General features: G+C 43.9%; 1 non-coding gene and 1 pseudogene across 1 annotated transcript in view; both read left to right on the top strand.

Annotated features, from left to right (window-relative positions):
- The first annotated feature begins 108 nt into the window (after positions 1–108).
- On the top strand, positions 109–9,484 carry LOC116803204 (annotated as a pseudogene).
- A 9,836-nt stretch (positions 9,485–19,320) lies between these two features.
- LOC116803202 overlaps positions 19,321–19,578 on the top strand; it is a 1,996-nt gene continuing 1,738 nt past the window's right edge. The window contains exon 1 of the ribosomal RNA XR_004363466.1: positions 19,321–19,578. This exon is cut by the window's right edge and continues 1,738 nt beyond it. This is a non-coding gene — a ribosomal RNA (small subunit ribosomal RNA).

Here is a 19,578-nt window from a genome sequence, read left to right as displayed (position 1 = left end):
ATAAAAATGACTTTGCTTACAAGAAACTATTGGAACTATTTATAAACGAATTAATTGATTGTTTTATCATTTATATATAAAGAATTATGCAAAATATAGTTATATATACAACCTCAACTCATATGGACTACCCCTGAAATTTAAGCATATTAATTAGGGAGGAAAAGAAACTAACAAGGATTTTCTTAGTAGCGGCGAGCGAAAAGAAAACAGTTCAGCACTAAGTCACTTTGTCTATATGGCAAATGTGAGAGCAGTTGATGGAGCGCAATATTCTAGTATGAGAAATTAATGATTTAAGTCCTTCTTAAATAGGCCATTACCCATGAGGTGCCAGGCCCGTATAACGTTAATGATTGCTAGATGATGTTTCCAAAGATCGTTGCTTGATAGTGCAGCACTAAGTGGTGTAAACTCCATCTAAAACTATATAACCATGAGACATATAAACAAGTTACCGTGAGGGAAAGTTGAAAAAACTCTGAATAGAGAGTTAAAACAGTACGTGAAACTGCTTAGAGTTAAACCCGATGAACCTGAATATCCGTTATGGAAAATTCATCATTAAATTGTAATATTTAAATAATATTATTAAGAATAATGTGCATTTTTCCATATAAGGACATTGTAATCTATTAGCATATCCCAAATTTATCTAAAAATATAACTTATAGTTTATTCCAATTAAATTGCTTGCATTTTAACACAGAATAAATGTTATTAATTTGATAAAGGCTGATAGATTAATTATTACAGAGCGTTAATTTTTCGGAATTATAAATGCAAATTATCATTGATTTTTGTGTTTTTATATGCTCTTGTATGATTAACAATGCGAAAGATTCAGGATACCTTCGGGACCCTCTTGAAACACGGACCAAGGAGTCTAACATATGTGCAAGTTATTGGATGTAAACCTAATAGCGTAATTAACTTGACTAATAATGGATTAGTTTTTAGCTATTATAGCTAATTAACACAATCCCGGGGCTTCTATAATTATGATAATGTATATTTATATTATTTATGCCTCTAACTGGAACGTACCTTGAGCATATATGCTGTGACCCGAAAGATGGTTGAACTATACTGATCAGGTGAAGTCAGGGAAACCCTGATGGAAGACCGAAACAGTTCTGACGTGCAAATCGATTGTCAGAATTGAGTATAGGCGAAAGACCAATCGAACCATCTAGTAGCTGTTCCTTCCGAAGTTTCCCTCAGGATAGCTGGTGCATTTTAATATTATATAAAATAATCTTATCTGGTAAAGGCGAATGATTAGAGGCCTTAGGGTCGAAACGATCTTAACCTATTCTCAAACTTTAAATGGGTAAGAACCTTAACTTTCTTGATATGAAGTTCAAAGGTTATGATATAATGTGCCCAGTGGGCCACTTTTGGTAAGCAGAACTGGCGCTGTGGGATGAACCAAACGTAATGTTACGGTGCCCAAATTAACAACTCATGCAGATACCATGAAAGGCGTTGGTTGCTTAAAACAGCAGGACGGTGATCATGGAAGTCGAAATCCGCTAAGGAGTGTGTAACAACTCACCTGCCGAAGCAACTAGCCCTTAAAATGGATGGCGCTTAAGTTGTATACCTATACATTACCGCTAAAGTAGATGATTTATATTACTTGTGATATAAATTTTGAAACTTTAGTGAGTAGGAAGGTACAATGGTATGCGTAGAAGTGTTTGGCGTAAGCCTGCATGGAGCTGCCATTGGTACAGATCTTGGTGGTAGTAGCAAATAATCGAATGAGACCTTGGAGGACTGAAGTGGAGAAGGGTTTCGTGTGAACAGTGGTTGATCACGAGTTAGTCGGTCCTAAGTTCAAGGCGAAAGCCGAAAATTTTCAAGTAAAACAAAAATGCCTAACTATATAAACAAAGCGAATATAATACACTTGAATAATTTTGAACGAAAGGGAATACGGTTCCAATTCCGTAACCTGTTGAGTATCCGTTTGTTATTAAATATGGGCCTCGTGCTCATCCTGGCAACAGGAACGACCATAAAGAAGCCGTCGAGAGATATCGGAAGAGTTTTCTTTTCTGTTTTATAGCCGTACTACCATGGAAGTCTTCGCAGAGAGATATGGTAGATGGGCTAGAAGAGCATGACATATACTGTTGTGTCGATATTTTCTCCTCGGACCTTGAAAATTTATGGTGGGGACACGCAAACTTCTCAACAGGCCGTACCAATATCCGCAGCTGGTCTCCAAGGTGAAGAGTCTCTAGTCGATAGAATAATGTAGGTAAGGGAAGTCGGCAAATTAGATCCGTAACTTCGGGATAAGGATTGGCTCTGAAGATTGAGATAGTCGGGCTTGATTGGGAAACAATAACATGGTTTATGTGCTCGTTCTGGGTAAATAGAGTTTCTAGCATTTATGTTAGTTACTTGTTCCCCGGATAGTTTAGTTACGTAGCCAATTGTGGAACTTTCTTGCTAAAATTTTTAAGAATACTATTTGGGTTAAACCAATTAGTTCTTATCAATTATAACGATTATCAATTAACAATCAATTCAGAACTGGCACGGACTTGGGGAATCCGACTGTCTAATTAAAACAAAGCATTGTGATGGCCCTAGCGGGTGTTGACACAATGTGATTTCTGCCCAGTGCTCTGAATGTCAAAGTGAAGAAATTCAAGTAAGCGCGGGTCAACGGCGGGAGTAACTATGACTCTCTTAAGGTAGCCAAATGCCTCGTCATCTAATTAGTGACGCGCATGAATGGATTAACGAGATTCCTACTGTCCCTTTAAGGGGACGCGCATGAATGGATTAACGACGGACGTGTTTTCGTTGCGCTCGTGTACAGATTGCGAAGAACTTGGTTTTCCGTGTTTGGAAAGTAATAAAATCGGTGAATTAGTGCTCCGCGAAAGTCGTGTGCTAATTTTCGTGTGTTATAAACAAGCGGTTTGGAAGTAATTAACAATTAATTGTTGGGAATTTTCCACTTAGCACGTGCTGAAGGCGAACTTACGAGTAAGTTTTTCGAGTAAGCTTTTTGATCAGCTGTCACAAAGCTTATTGGTGGGAGTCACTGCTAAGGTTTGTGTCTAGGGAGAGTTTTAGTGCTACCAGACTCTACCGATAGGTGGAGCTCGAGTTCCAGAGCAACTACCTTTTGTCAGCGAGTAAACGAGCATACGGTTGCTGGCGTCGACGGTAGGTGGAGCCACCATCGTATTTATGCCGATGGAGAGCGACAGCAGCGCGAGTGCCTTGAGCGGAAGTAGTGCCTCGATGAAGTCCAGACGAGGCAGGCGCAGAAGCCATCTGGCATCTAAGAGCTCGGCGCCAACGCAGGCGAAATTGGTTGCCCTGGCATCGAATGGAGTGCCAGAACCCGTTGGGGTACTGGAGGAGCCGTTTTCGTCGCTGGAGGACGCCCGGGCGGCTACGGAGAACGCTGCCATTGATGCTGCCCCCCCCCACGCTGCTGCCACCGCTGCTGATCCTACTGCTGCCCCTGCTGCCGACCACACTGCTGCCTCCGCCGTTTTCACTGCTGCTAAAATTGTTGCCACCACTGCCACTGCCGCCACCGCTGCCGCCCGTGCTGGGCAAGCAGCCATGATGGCAGAGCTGTCGGCCACACAGCGCATGGTGAGAAGCAGCTTCCGCAGACTAGGAGAAGTGGACACGGAAGAGCTCTCATATGCTATCAGCCGCTACGATGAGCTGGTGTTGGCGCTAATGCTCCGGTGCGGAGAGCTGGAGACGCGGCTTGCTATGCCGCCACCGCCGCCGCCGTCGTTGAATCTGTTGAAAAATACGGCCGCCAATGCTCCCCAGATGCAGCAGGTTGCACCCATCGCTGCCCCGCGGACTACCAAGGTCCGCGAGACGTGGTCAGCGGTGGTGAAGTGCGACGACCCTGCGCTATCGGGGAAAGACATAGCGGAAAAGGTGCGAACGATGGTTGCACCCTCTCTCGGAGTCAGAGTACACGAGGTCCGTGAGCTCCGTCGAGGTGGTGGTGCGATCATTCGCACTCCTTCGGTGGGAGAGCTGCAGAAGGTGGTCGCTTCAAAAAGATTCGCCGAGGTTGGCCTAAATGTGGCACGGAATGCGGCCGAGAAGCCGAAGGTCGTCGTATATGACGTCGACACAGCTATCGGCCCTGAGGAGTTTATGAAGGAGCTCCACGAAAACAACTTCGACAGCGAAATGAATCTGGCCCAGTTTAAGAAGTCAGTGCACCTGGTGACCAAGGCGTGGTCGGTAGCTGACGGCGCCACAGTAAATGTGACGCTGGAGGTTGACGACCGGGCGATGGCGAAGCTTGATGTAGGTCGTGTCTACATCAAGTGGTTCTCATTCCGATGCCGGTCACAGGTCCGCACATACGCCTGCCACAGATGTGTGGGTTTCGACCACAAGGTCAGCGAATGCCGGCAGAAGGATAGTGTCTGTCGCCAGTGCGGGCAACAAGGCCACACTGCGGCAAAGTGCCAAAACCCGGTGGACTGCCGGAACTGCCGCCACAGAGGGCAACCCTCGGGGCATTACATGCTCTCGAGCGTTTGCCCGATATACGGGGCGTTGCTGGCGAGGGTGCAAGCTAGACACTAATGTTTAGCTTCATCCAAGCGAACTGTGGCCGAGGCCGAGCTGCGACCATCGAGCTCGGAGTCCGACTCAGGAGATCGGAGTCTATGTTCGCGCTGGTGCAGGAGCCGTATCTCGGCGGGGACGGAATGGATGTGCTGCCTGAAGGAATGAGAATTTTCATCGATCGGCGAGGGAAGGCAGCCATCCTAGTGGATCACCAGGAAGCCATCTGTATGCCAGTGGAGACCCTCACCACAGATTATGGCGTATGTCTGGTCGTGAAAGGGAGTTTTGGCTCAATCTTCCTTTGCGCCGCATACTGCCAGTATGATGCACCTCTGGAACCGTACATCCGGTACATGGATGCGGTCCTGCTGCAGGCCAGCAGAACCCCCGCAATCCTGGGCCTCGACGCGAATGCAGTGTCCCCCATGTGGCTTAGCAAACTCTCTCGTCATGCCGAGGGGCAAGCTAACTACAGACGGGGTGAGCTGCTGTCAGAGTGGATGCTGGAGGCAAGAGTCGCCGCCCTAAACCAGTCAACAGAGGTGTACACGTTCGATAATTACAGAGCTACAAGCGATATCGACGTGACAATCGTCAATGAGGCAGCATCTATGTGGGCCACATATGAGTGGAGAGTGGACGAGTGGGAATTGAGTGACCACAACATCATTACTGTTGTGGCCGAACCAACTACCGCGCGCGCAGTTGAGAGCATAGCTCCTGTGCCGTCCTGGAACTTCTCCAATGCACGTTGGCGATTGTTCAAGGAGGAAATGGTGAGTAGAGCAGCCGAACTTCCGGAAAACTTCTCAGAGTCGCCGTTGGACCAGCAAGTTTCGACCCTGCGCAGTATAGTACATAATGTATGTGATATTGCGCTGGGAAGAAAGTCCATCCGATTGCCCAGCAGGAGAGCACGTTGGTGGACTGCCGACCTCTGTGATGCAAGGCGCGAAGTCCGGAGACTTCGTCGCCTACTTCAAAATGGAAGGCGTCATGATGATGATGCCGCAATAGAGCGTGTATTGGTCGACCTGAGGCGGGCCTCAGCCAACTACAAGAAGCTCATTTGGAGGGCGAAAATGGATGAGTGGAAACGCTTCGTGGGAGATCATGCCGACGACCCATGGGGGCGCGTCTATAAGATTTGCCGAGGCCGCAGGAAGTGCACGGAGATTGGGTGCCTCCGCGTGAATGGCGAGATGATCACCGATTGGGGTGACTGTGCACGAGTGCTCCTCCGCAATTTCTTCCCAGTTGCGGAGTCCGAAGCACCGACTGCCATCGCGGAGGAAGTCCCACCGGCCCTCGAAGTATTCGAGGTTGATGCATGTGTTGCCCGGTTGAAGAGCAGGCGCTCTCCCGGCTTGGACGGCATTAATGGCACTATCTGCAAGGCAGTCTGGCGCGCCATACCCGAGCACCTTGCATCGTTGTTTTCCCGATGCATCCGATTAGGATACTTTCCCGCTGAGTGGAAGTGCCCACGAGTTGTCTCGCTGCTCAAAGGGCCAGATAAGGACAAATGTGAGCCCTCCTCATATAGAGGAATATGCTTGCTACCAGTCTTTGGTAAGGTGCTCGAGGCCATCATGGTGAATCGTGTGAGAGAAGTTCTTCCGGAAGGCTGCAGATGGCAATTTGGATTTCGCCAAGGACGATGTGTGGAGGATGCTTGGAGGCACGTGAAGAGCAGTGTTTGTGCCAGCCCGGCGCAATACGTGCTCGGCACATTCGTGGACTTCAAAGGAGCATTCGACAACGTCGAATGGAGTGCTGCACTCCGCCGACTAGCCGACTTGGGATGCCGGGAGATGGGCTTGTGGCAGAGCTTTTTCTCCGGCCGAAGAGCAGTGATCCGAAGCAGTTCCGGTACTGTGGATGTACCGGTAACTAGAGGCTGCCCGCAGGGGTCAATCAGTGGCCCATTTATCTGGGACATACTGATGGATGTACTGCTTCAGCGTCTCCAGCCGTATTGCCAGCTGAGTGCATACGCGGATGACTTGCTGCTTCTCGTCGAGGGAAATTCCCGAGCTGAGCTAGAGGAAAAAGGTGCAGAGCTGATGTCCATCGTAGAAGCGTGGGGAGCGGAAGTTGGCGTTACCGTCTCGACCAGCAAGACGGTAATAATGCTGCTGAAAGGTGCCTTGAGACGTGCGCCTACGGTGAGGTTTGCTGGAGCGAACCTTCCGTATGTGCGTAGCTGTCGGTACCTTGGCATCACGGTCAGTGAAGGAATGAAATTCCTCACGCACATAGCTTCGCTTCGCCAGCGGATGACCGGAGTCGTTGGAGCATTGGCGCGTGTGCTTCGAGCCGACTGGGGCTTCAGTCCTCGAGCCAGGCGGACCATATATGACGGACTCATGGCACCTTGTGTGCTGTTTGGTGCCCCGGTATGGTATGACACCGCCGAACAGGTAGCCGCCCGGAGACGACTAGCCTCCTGCCAGAGGCTAATCCTGCTTGGATGCCTTTCGGTATGCCGAACAGTGTCCACAGTGGCACTGCAGGTACTTGGCGGAGCTCCCCCGCTTGACTTGGCTGCTAAGTTTTTAGCGGTCAAGTACAAGCTGAAGCGTGGATACCCGCTGGAGGAGAACGACTGGCTATACGGCGAGGACACTACGTGTCTAAGCTGGAAGCAGAGGAAGACTCGCCTAGAGGAGTGCTTGCTGCAGAATTGGCAAAACAGATGGGATGACGACAGCGAACCAGGACGGGTGACGCACAAGTTCATCCCATACGTCACTCTCGCCTATCGAGATCCAAGCTTTGGATTCTCGATGAGGACGTCTTTCCTGCTGACAGGTCACGGGTCGTTTAACGCATTTTTGCAAGGGAGAGCCCTCAGCGATACCACTGCTTGCGCTTGTGGTGATCCATATGAGGACTGGATGCACATATTGTGCGCTTGTCCTCTATATGCAGATTTGCGAAACCTCGATGGACTTGGAGTGCAGCGCCTTGGCGAAAACTGGACCTTCAATAGAATCCTGGAAGATCAGCAGAGGATTCAACGGCTGGCAGCGTTTGCGGACGAGGTGTTCCGTAGGAGGAGGGGTATTTAGCCCAAAACTTCGCCGTGTGGTTAGCGGGCGAGAATACTTCCACAGCCCGCTATTGCTTGTCGTAAGAGGCGACTAATATAGCGACTGGTTCCTCTAACCATGCTTGTCGGAGCAAAAGGAGGAGGCCCACCGAGCCTCTCTTTCGGTACCACGGGTTGTGCTGCTCCAAGACAGCACATTGAGGTAGGCCCCCTGGTGGGAGTATCGTGGTGGCTGTGGTTGATACCCATATCGCGGGTAGAGCCTTCGTGTTCGACGTTTGAGTTACGGTGCTAGTTGCGCAAAACTCGGGTGCTGTGACCCAGAGATCAGTAGAGATTTTAGGTAGATCTCGCTCCTCAGCAAGGGGGAGTGCTTGCCCGGCAAGCAAGTACTCGAATTGCTACCGGGGTGGTCGCTATGTACATAGCTATAGCTTCCAGTCCGGGACGTTTGTCTGGCGTATCCAGACTCATGCACCATGTTGATACATGCACCACTTGTGGGTGTTCAGGGTGTCGTGGTTGTAATCCCTTCAGTGTGGAACACGCCACGTAAAACAAGTTCGGAGAGGTCCGAAAGTCACTGTCCCTATCTACTATCTAGCGAAACCACAGCCAAGGGAACGGGCTTGGAATAATTAGCGGGGAAAGAAGACCCTTTTGAGCTTGACTCTAATCTGGCAGTGTAAGGAGACATAAGAGGTGTAGAATAAGTGGGAGATATTAGACCTCGGTTTGGTATCGTCAATGAAATACCACTACTCTTATTGTTTCCTTACTTACTTGATTAAATGGAACGTGTATCATTTCCTAGCCATTATACGGATATATTTATTATATCTTATGGTATTGGGTTTTGATGCAAGCTTCTTGATCAAAGTATCACGAGTTTGTTATATAATCGCAAACAAATTCTTTAATAAAACGATGCATTTATGTATTTTTGATTTGAAAATTTGGTATAACTCCAATTACTCAGGTATGATCCAATTCAAGGACATTGCCAGGTAGGGAGTTTGACTGGGGCGGTACATCTCTCAAATAATAACGGAGGTGTCCCAAGGCCAGCTCAGTGCGGACAGAAACCACACATAGAGCAAAAGGGCAAATGCTGACTTGATCTCGGTGTTCAGTACACACAGGGACAGCAAAAGCTCGGCCTATCGATCCTTTTGGTTTAAAGAGTTTTTAACAAGAGGTGTCAGAAAAGTTACCATAGGGATAACTGGCTTGTGGCGGCCAAGCGTTCATAGCGACGTCGCTTTTTGATCCTTCGATGTCGGCTCTTCCTATCATTGTGAAGCAAAATTCACCAAGCGTTGGATTGTTCACCCATGCAAGGGAACGTGAGCTGGGTTTAGACCGTCGTGAGACAGGTTAGTTTTACCCTACTAATGACAAAACGTTGTTGCGACAGCATTCCTGCGTAGTACGAGAGGAACCGCAGGTACGGACCAATGGCACAATACTTGTTCGAGCGAACAGTGGTATGACGCTACGTCCGTTGGATTATGCCTGAACGCCTCTAAGGTCGTATCCGTGCTGGACTGCAATGATAAATAAGGGGCAATTTGCATTGTATGGCTTCTAAACCATTTAAAGTTTATAATTTATTTTATAAACGACAATGGATGTGATGCCAATGTAATTTGTAACATAGTAAATTAGGAGGATCTTCGATCACCTGATGCCGCGCTAGTTACATATAAAAGCATTATTTAATACAATGACAAAGCCTAGAATCAATTGTAAACGACTTTTGTAACAGGCAAGGTGTTGTAAGTGGTTGAGCAGCTGCCATACTGCGATCCACTGAAGCTTATCCTTTGCTTGATGATTCGATAAATAAATGATTTTTTCCTGTAGCCAAACACCTCGTCATCAATTTAGTTTTTTTTTTTTTTTTTTTTTTTTTTTTTTTTTTAGCGTGCGTTTATTTATTTAAAATCTGTCCTAGTGGACAATAATTAAATGGTTTTGCGGGGGAACATTAGCTTAAGGGATACTATTGTACATGTATTTGTGGCGGGTTTTATATGTGTTGTCTATTGTTGTGGAAGATCGAGAGGGTGTCTCCTCATGAGACGTCTGCTTGTTTGGCTATTGTCTAACAGGTTGGTGGCGAGGTGGTTAGGGTGGTTTTCGAGCCTTTTCAGGTATCTCTCGCTGAGCCTGGAGATTTCATCAGCGACTTGTGGGATTCCAAGTTCCCTATGTATGGCGACATTCTCGTGGTAGGGATGCGCATTACAGGCAATTCTCAAGCACCTATTCTGGAACCGCTGTATACGCAGGCGATTCGTGTGGCTTGCCGTGCCCCATAGCTGTATCCCGTAGGTCCAGATGGGCTTGAGAATTGCCTTGTACACCAGGATTTTGTGGTTCTGCCTTAGCTTGGACCCTCTCCCAATAAGCCAATGCATCTGCCTCAGACGCGCATCGGCCTGTATGCGTTTGCTGACGATGTGGGGACGCCAAGTGAGCCTGCGGTCCAGGGTAAGTCCTAGGTACTTGGGTGCGGGTGCGTTGGGAATGATGACTCCGTTTAGCGTGACCGGTGGGCAGTCTCCTCTCCTTAGTGCAAATGTTGTTTGGGTAGATTTTTCCGCGTTCACTACGATGTTCCACCTGCTGAGCCAGGGATGTAGCGCGTCCATTTGCCTTTGGATTGTTTCGGAGGCTTCTCGTGGGTCGGATGAGGAGGCGAGGAAAGCCGTGTCATCTGCATAAGTCGCTATAGTTAGGTTCCTGGAGGGGATTATGGGAAGGTCTGCGGTGTAAAGGGTGTACAGTATTGGTCCGAGCACACTGCCTTGCGGAACTCCAGCTCTGATCAGTCTGGGTAGGCTTATTGCACTTCCGCATCTGACTTGGAATGCTCTTCCCTCAGTGTAGGATTTGAGGAGGGTAAAATGGGGGCTTGGGAGGTAGGATTTGAGTTTATGGAGGAGTCCAGGATGCCAAACTCTGTCGAATGCCTGCTTCACGTCGAGCATTACAGCGCAGCAGTATTTCTTTTGCTCGAATGCCTCGAGGATCCGTTCGACTAGCCGGTGGCATTGCTCTGGTGTTCCGTGGGAGCGCCTGAAGCCAAACTGGTGATCGGGGATCAAACCAGCCTCATCCAGTACTGGCAATACTCTGCGCAAAAATACTCTTTCGAGTATTTTGGAGAGGATTGCCAGCAAACTAATCGGACGATAGGAGGCGAGATTGGCTTCAGGCTTACCAGGCTTGAGGAGGACAATAACCTCTGCTCTTTTCCACTCTTCCGGGAAGTACCCTAGCCGGAAGCAGCTGTTGTAAATGCTGGCCAGCATTTGTGTGCAGCGGAATGGGAGCATTTTTAGGGCCGCCGCATCTATACGATCCAGGCCTGGAGATTTGTTGTTCTTCAGTAGAGCAATCTCCTGCGCAACTTCCTCAGGGTCGACTGGTTCCAACGGGGGACCGGGAGAGCTTGGGCTATTGAGAAACCGGGCTGTTTCAGCATGTTCTTCGGCAGTGCAGCAGTCGAACGGAGAGAAGGCGTTGTAAAGGTGTTCGGCGAAAGCTTCTGCTCTTTCAGCATCCGAAAGGCACCAGGATCCATCTGCTTTGCGCACTGCGGAAACCTTTTTGGCTGGTCGTTTAATGTGGCGGGTGACGTTCCACAGATTGTGGTCTGGGTCCCCGGGAGAGAGTTCCTCGAGGAATCTGAGGAAGGAGTCCTGGCGTAGGCTGGAGATCTTGTCCTTCAACTCCTTTGTGGCGTGATTGAGCGCTGTTTTGTCTCTTGGATTGCGCGTCAAGAACCAAACTCTCCTGAGACGCCTCTTCTCAGTCACGAGTGCCGCAATTTCCGGGGACCAGAGGTGGAGGTCCCTGCTAGGTGTTCTCGCAGTCTTTGGTGGCGGTGGGCTTGCGAATTCCGCAGCGTTTTGCATCTGCCTGGTGAGATTCCCGATAGCTTCATCAATGTTCCTGGGTGTGTTGAGGATGGGGTTCGGATTGACGGTGGAGAGCATCCAGGACGCGAACTTGGCGGCGTCGGTATATTTTCCAGTGAGCCTTCTGAGCGGGGTTTTCCTGAGGACTGGCGTGTTGATTAGCACGTTTATTGCACAGTGGTCTGACAGGAGATCAGCATTTGTTGTGCAGCTGATCTTCGCATGCCCTATGCCTTTCGACACAGCAAAGTCCAGTAGGTCTGGAGTCTTGAGGGGATTCGTTGGCCAGTGAGTGGGCTCGCCAGTGGAGTGGCAGTCCAGTCGGTGGCGTTGCAGGTACCCAAACAGAGTTTTCCCTTTGGGGTTGTTGGCGCGCGATCCCCACCAAGAATGTTTGGCGTTATAATCTCCAGCTGCTATGAAGCGGGGCCCAAAATGCTCGAAGAACTCACTGAGGTGAGATGCTGTTATGCGGTATCTGGGGGGAAAGTAGACCGCTCCAATGTCTAAATCTCCTTGCGGGCTGACAATCCTGATGACAGGACATTGTGCCCAGTCTTGCTGAAACGCGGGCAGCTCTAGGTATTGAATACCGCTCCTGATGAGGATGGCTGCTCCACCGCGTGCTCTGCCAGAAGGATGGTCTGCATGGATGAGGTCATATCCGCTGATATTAAAGTGGGATCTGGGGGAGAAGTGGGTTTCGGCTACGAGTAGGATATCGATCTGGTGGGTCTTCAGATGGTGCTCGACTATGGCCTTGCTGTTCTGCAGGCCGTTCGCATTCCAGACGACTAGGTGGAGCTTTAGTTGCATGACTTGCTGTTGAGAATGGTGGCCACCAGCTGTGTCATCTGGGTGAACATGCGCTCCATCATCCTTTCCATCATTCCTTCCATGCGAGCGAACATCGCTTCTATCTGACCGGAGTGTGGGGTTTCTGTTTGGGTTTGGACTGGGGTTGTGGGATTCTGCGGTGCTGCGTGCACTCCGTTGAGGGCGTCTCGGTAGCTCCTGCCAGAGGTGACGTTTGGTGATGCCACGGGCGGCGCCTTGTTAGCATTAGCGACGGGCCTTGTTTTCGGAGCAGCGAGTGCTTTGGCCCTTTTGTATGCAGGGCATCCCTTGAAAGACGCAGGATGGTCCGCCTGGCAGTGGAAGCAGCACGCTTTGTCGTCCTCCCTCTTCTCACATGCCCTCGATTCGTGAGGGCCTCCACACTTTACACATCGGTATTCCAGGAAGCAGTAACGCTGTGTATGACCGAATCCTTGGCACCTGAAGCATTGAGGCACGTCGTTGAACTTCTGCGGCGGTTCAATGGTTACTACCGACCTGCAGATCCGCTTGACTTGGTAGACGTCTTTGTTGTTGCTGGAAGGCTCCAGGTTGGCGAAGAATATTCCCAGCGGTTCTTTAGTTCTTCTGCCAATGGGATTGTGCAGATCTCTAACAGCGTGCCCTTGTCTGCGAAGGTCTTCAATGATTTCCTCACGATCGGTGGAGTGGTGGAGTCCTTTGATGACAACCTTGTATGCACGTTCATCTTTCGGCTGGAAAGTCCGATGCCTCTTGTTTTGGGCCACAAGTTGGAGACGCAGAGCTGTATAGGACTCTTTGTCCGGCATCATGACACGTACGTTGTTGCCATTCACGGTCTTGTAGGTAAAATTGTTCTTCGGGCCTACAAGAGTCGTGATCATCTTGACGAGTGCCGAGATGTTGGTCACATCGGGGATAAAAATCGGAGGTGGCTTGATGGTCTTCGGGGTGGGCTTTGGTTTCTCGGGGGTCTTGGGCTTGGAATCGTCTTTAGGTCCGGGTTCGTCATCAGAGCTCTCTTGGTCGTACTCGTCTTCTTCGGTCGAGAGTAAAGCGAAGGCGTTGTTGGCGAGCTTCTTGCGCAGAGCTGCGCTAGTGCTTGGCTTATCTTCCAGCTCCTCTCCCTGTGCTTTCTTTGCCGGTTTTCGCTTTATCTCGCCCGGCTCTGTATGCGAGGTGCTTCCCTCGCTGCTGGAGCTGCTCTTGCGTGTTCTCAGAGCCTTTTTGCGTGGTGTTGTTCCAAGCTTGTGGGTGCGCGGGGGGCCTGCCAGTCCATCTTCTCCAAAGTTGATAAGGAGTGAGGAGGGGGGGGGGGGGAAGCTGGGCACCGTAAGCCGGTGAGCCAGGCAGCACGTGGCTGCTGCTTTGCAATTATACCGCTGCTTCGAGCACTGGGTTTTTTGCGCTGATAACACGCACACTCGGGTGTGCGATGGTGTTAGTGCGAACTACCGTTAGGTACGTTGGCTGGGCCAATCAAAACGCGCGACAAGATCACGCGACGCGAAGTGGCTGGGCACAAGTAACGGGACTTACAACTGTGAACAATTTGCTAACAATTTGCTAACAATTTGCTGTCGATCCGCAGGCACGTCTGCACTCGTCGAGTGTTCGATCGCGACTCATCAATTTAGTGACGCATATGATATTGTCCTTATCATATAATTTTTGATATAAAGACTTTAAAGAATTGTATCAAGTTGCCAAACACCTCGTCATCAATTTAGTGACGCATATGATATTGTCCCTATCATATAATTAATATACAGACTTTAATGAATTGTGTCAAGTTGCCAAACACCTCGTCATCAATTTAGTGACGCATATGATATTGTCCCTATCATATAATTTTTGATATATAGACTTTAAAGAATTGTATCAAGTTGCCAAACACCTCGTCATCAATTTAGTGACGCATATGATATTGTCCCTATCATATAATTAATATAAAGACTTTAATGGATTGTGTCAAGTTGCCAAACACCTCGTCATCAATTTAGTGACGCATATGATATTGTCCCTATCATATAATTAATATAAAGACTTTAATGAATTGTGTCAAGTTGCCAAACACCTCGTCATCAATTTAGTGACGCATATGATATTGTCCCTATCATATAATTTTTGATATAAAGACTTTAAAGAATTGTATCAAGTTGCCAAACACCTCGTCATCAATTTAGTGACGCATATGATATTGTCCCTATCATATAATTAATATACAGACTTTAATGAATTGTGTCAAGTTGCCAAACACCTCGTCATCAATTTAGTGACGCATATGATATTGTCCTTATCATATAATTTTTGATATAAAGACTTTAAAGAATTGAATCAAGTTGCCAAACACCTCGTCATCAATTTAGTGACGCATATGATATTGTCCCTATCATATAATTAATATAAAGACTTTAATGGATTGTGTCAAGTTGCCAAACACCTCGTCATCAATTTAGTGACGCATATGATATTGTCCCTATCATATAATTAATATAAAGACTTTAATGAATTGTGTCAAGTTGCCAAACACCTCGTCATCAATTTAGTGACGCATATGATATTGTCCTTATCATATAATTTTTGATATAAAGACTTTAAAGAATTGTATCAAGTTGCCAAACACCTCGTCATCAATTTAGTGACGCATATGATATTGTCCCTATCATATAATTAATATAAAGACTTTAATGGATTGTGTCAAGTTGCCAAACACCTCGTCATCAATTTAGTGACGCATATGATATTGTCCTTATCATATAATTTTTGATATAAAGACTTTAAAGAATTGTATCAAGTTGCCAAACACCTCGTCATCAATTTAGTGACGCATATGATATTGTCCCTATCATATAATTAATATACAGACTTTAATGAATTGTGTCAAGTTGCCAAACACCTCGTCATCAATTTAGTGACGCATATGATATTGTCCCTATCATATAATTTTTGATATATAGACTTTAAAGAATTGTATCAAGTTGCCAAACACCTCGTCATCAATTTAGTGACGCATATGATATTGTCCCTATCATATAATTAATATAAAGACTTTAATGGATTGTGTCAAGTTGCCAAACACCTCGTCATCAATTTAGTGACGCATATGATATTGTCCTTATTATATAATTTTTGATATAAAGACTTTAAAGAATTGTATCAAGTTGCCAAACACCTCGTCATCAATTTAGTGACGCATATGATATTGTCCCTATCATATAATTAATATACAGACTCTAATGAATTGTGTCAAGTTGCCAAACACCTCGTCATCAATTTAGTGACGCATATGATATTGTCCCTATCATATAATTTTTGATATAAAGACTTTAAAGAATTGTATCAAGTTGCCAAACACCTCGTCATCAATTTAGTGACGCATATGATATTGTCCCTTTCATATAATTAATATAAAGACTTTAATGGATTGTGTCAAGTTGCCAAACACCTCGTCATCAACTACTATATTATGGTTGCGCCGACCTCTCATATTGTATTCTCTTATGTGTTCATAGGATTTTGACAATTATACGAGTAAATTAAATAATATACATATGAAAATGATTAATTATTATATGTATAAGGGAAAAAATGATGAAATATTCCCATATTATCTTAGTATTATAGAGGAAAGACCGTTGCCGACCTCTGATATTGTTCAAACTTATGTATTTATATGATTTTGGCAATTATATGAGTAAATTAAAAAATATACATATGAAAATGGTTAATTATTATATGTATATGGGAAAAAATGCTAAGATATTCCCATATTCTCTTAGTATTATAGAGAAAAGCCATTTAAGTGAGAGGGTATAGTAGTGTAAACGACCGGAATTACGACAGAGGGTTCAAAAACTACTATAGGTAGGCAGTGGTTGCCGACCTCTCATATTGTTCAAAACTTATGTATTCATATGATTTTGGCAATTGTATGAGTAAATTAAATAATATACATATGAAAATGATTAATTATTATATGTATAAGGGAAAAAATGCTGAAATATTCCCACATTCTCTTAGTATTATAGAGAAAATCCATTATAGTGAGAGGGTATAGTAGTGTAAACGACCGGAATTACGACAGAGGGTTCAAAAACTACTATAGGTAGGCAGTGGTTGCCGACCTCTCATATTGTTCAAAACTTATGTATTCATATGAATTTGGCAATTATATGAGTAAATTAAATAATATACATATGAAAATGATTAATTATTATATGTATAAGGGAAAAAATGCTGAAATATTCCCACATTCTCTTAGTATTATAGAGAAAATCCATTATAGTGAGAGGGTATAGTAGTGTAAACGACCGGAATTACGACAGAGGGTTCAAAAACTACTATAGGTAGGCAGTGGTTGCCGACCTCTCATATTGTTCAAAACTTATGTATTCATATGATTTTGGCAATTATATGATTAAATTAAATAATATACATATGAAAATGGTTAATTATTATATGTATATGGGAAAAAATGCAGAGATATTCCCATATTCTCTTAGTATTATAGAGAAAAGCCATTTAAGTGAGAGGGTATAGTAGTGTAAACGACCGGAATTACGACAGAGGGTTCAAAAACTACTATAGGTAGGCAGTGGTTGCCGACCTCTCATATTGTTCAAAACTTATGTATTCATATGATTTTGGCAATTGTATGAGTAAATTAAATAATATACATACGAAAATGATTAATTATTATATGTATATGGGAAAAAATGCAGAGATATTCCCATATTCTCTTAGTATTATAGAGAAAAGCCATTTAAGTGAGAGGGTATAGTAGTGTAAACCACCGGAATTACGACAGAGGGTTCAAAAACTACTATAGGTAGGCAGTGGTTGCCGACCTCTCATATTGTTCAAAACTTATGTATTCATATGATTTTGGCAATTGTATGAGTAAATTAAATAATATACATATGAAAATGATTAATTATTATATGTATAAGGGAAAAAATGCTGAAATATTCCCACATTCTCTTAGTATTATAGAGAAAATCCATTATAGTGAGAGGGTATAGTAGTGTAAACGACCGGAATTACGACAGAGGGTTCAAAAACTACTATAGGTAGGCAGTGGTTGCCGACCTCTCATATTGTTCAAAACTTATGTATTCATATGATTTTGGCAATTATATGATTAAATTAAATAATATACATATGAAAATGGTTAATTATTATATGTATATGGGAAAAAATGCTGAGATATTCCCATATTCTCTTAGTATTATAGAGAAAAGCCATTTAAGTGAGAGGGTATAGTAGTGTAAACGACCGGAATTACGACAGAGGGTTCAAAAACTACTATAGGTAGGCAGTGGTTGCCGACCTCTCATATTGTTCAAAACTTATGTATTCATATGATTTTGGCAATTGTATGAGTAAATTAAATAATATACATATGAAAATGATTAATTATTATATGTATAAGGGAAAAAATGCTGAAATATTCCCACATTCTCTTAGTATTATAGAGAAAATCCATTATAGTGAGAGGGTATAGTAGTGTAAACGACCGGAATTACGACAGAGGGTTCAAAAACTACTATAGGTAGGCAGTGGTTGCCGACCTCTCATATTGTTCAAAACTTATGTATTCATATGATTTTGGCAATTATATGATTAAATTAAATAATATACATATGAAAATGGTTAATTATTATATGTATATGGGAAAAAATGCTGAGATATTCCCATATTCTCTTAGTATTATAGAGAAAAGCCATTATAGTGAGAGGGTATAGTAGTGTAAACGACCGGAATTACGACAGAGGGTTCAAAAACTACTATAGGTAGGCAGTGGTTGCCGACCTCTCATATTGTTCAAAACTTATGTATTCATATGAATTTGGCAATTATATGAGTAAATTAAATAATAAACATATAAAAATTAATATTTATTATATGTATAAAAAAAAAAATAATCATATTATATATGAATAATGGAAAAAAAATGAAATGTTCCTATAATCTCTTAATATATAAGAGAATAGACCGTATGTTGGGTGGCAAACGGAATTGAAAATACCCGCTTTGAGGACAGCGGGTTCAAAAACTACTATAGGTAGGCAGTGGTTGCCGACCTCCCGCATTATTCGAAATATTTATTTCGGATTATGTTTATATTGGTTACATAAAATAAAGTATATTATTATCCGTACAAATTTGTTTCTCAGTTCTATAGAACACGGGACTTGGCTCCGCGGATAATAGGAATATACGCTTTTTAGATAATATCGTTGAAACAAAAGTCAAGTTTCTATTATATATAGAATAACAAATCGTTTCCATATATTATCGTTAATTTTTGGAGGCAGGCAAATATTAATTTATTACCTGCCGTATAGTTGGATTATTATATCGTTACGGTATAATACAAATATGGATTCTTATGAAAGAAATATAAAATTATATATTAAATGTGGAAATATTATCATATGCGCTTGGTTTTATGTTATATATTACCAGAGAGATATATGAAAAGAGATAAATTTTAAATTTATCTTCAAAATGCAAATGATTTAACTTAATATTTATATTGGTTAAACAAAAATTGTACATGTGTGGATACAATAATTATGTATGTTGGAAATAAAATGATATTTTATAATGAAATATGTATATATAAAAAGATAAAATTATAGAAACATATATATTACAATAATTATATGAAATTCTTGTTATATTGGTAAAACAAGTATAAATTAAAAATGAAAATATGGATTACGAATGCTATATAAAAATGGCCGTAATCGAATAGATTTTTTACTTATATTTATATATTTAAAATTTTACCCAAAGGCGAAATATTGAATTTTATTCAATATAATAAAAATCATGGAATTATATAAAGTGAAAAATCTATATATCTATTATATTGCTTATTTCGATTCAAAAAATATGAATGGAATATGAAGGAAAAACATTATTCTGGTTGATCCTGCCAGTAGTTATATGCTTGTCTCAAAGATTAAGCCATGCATGTCTAAGTACACACGAATTAAAAGTGAAACCGCAAAAGGCTCATTATATCAGTTATGGTTCCTTAGATCGTTAACAGTTACTTGGATAACTGTGGTAATTCTAGAGCTAATACATGCAATTAAAACATGAACCTTATGGGACATGTGCTTTTATTAGGCTAAAACCAAGCGATCGCAAGATCGTTATATTGGTTGAACTCTA

This window comes from Drosophila sechellia, unplaced genomic scaffold, assembly GCF_004382195.2.
Source record: "Drosophila sechellia strain sech25 unplaced genomic scaffold, ASM438219v1 U_309, whole genome shotgun sequence".
Taxonomy (NCBI): domain Eukaryota; kingdom Metazoa; phylum Arthropoda; class Insecta; order Diptera; family Drosophilidae; genus Drosophila; species Drosophila sechellia.
This window is presented reverse-complemented; position numbering and strand designations above follow the sequence as displayed.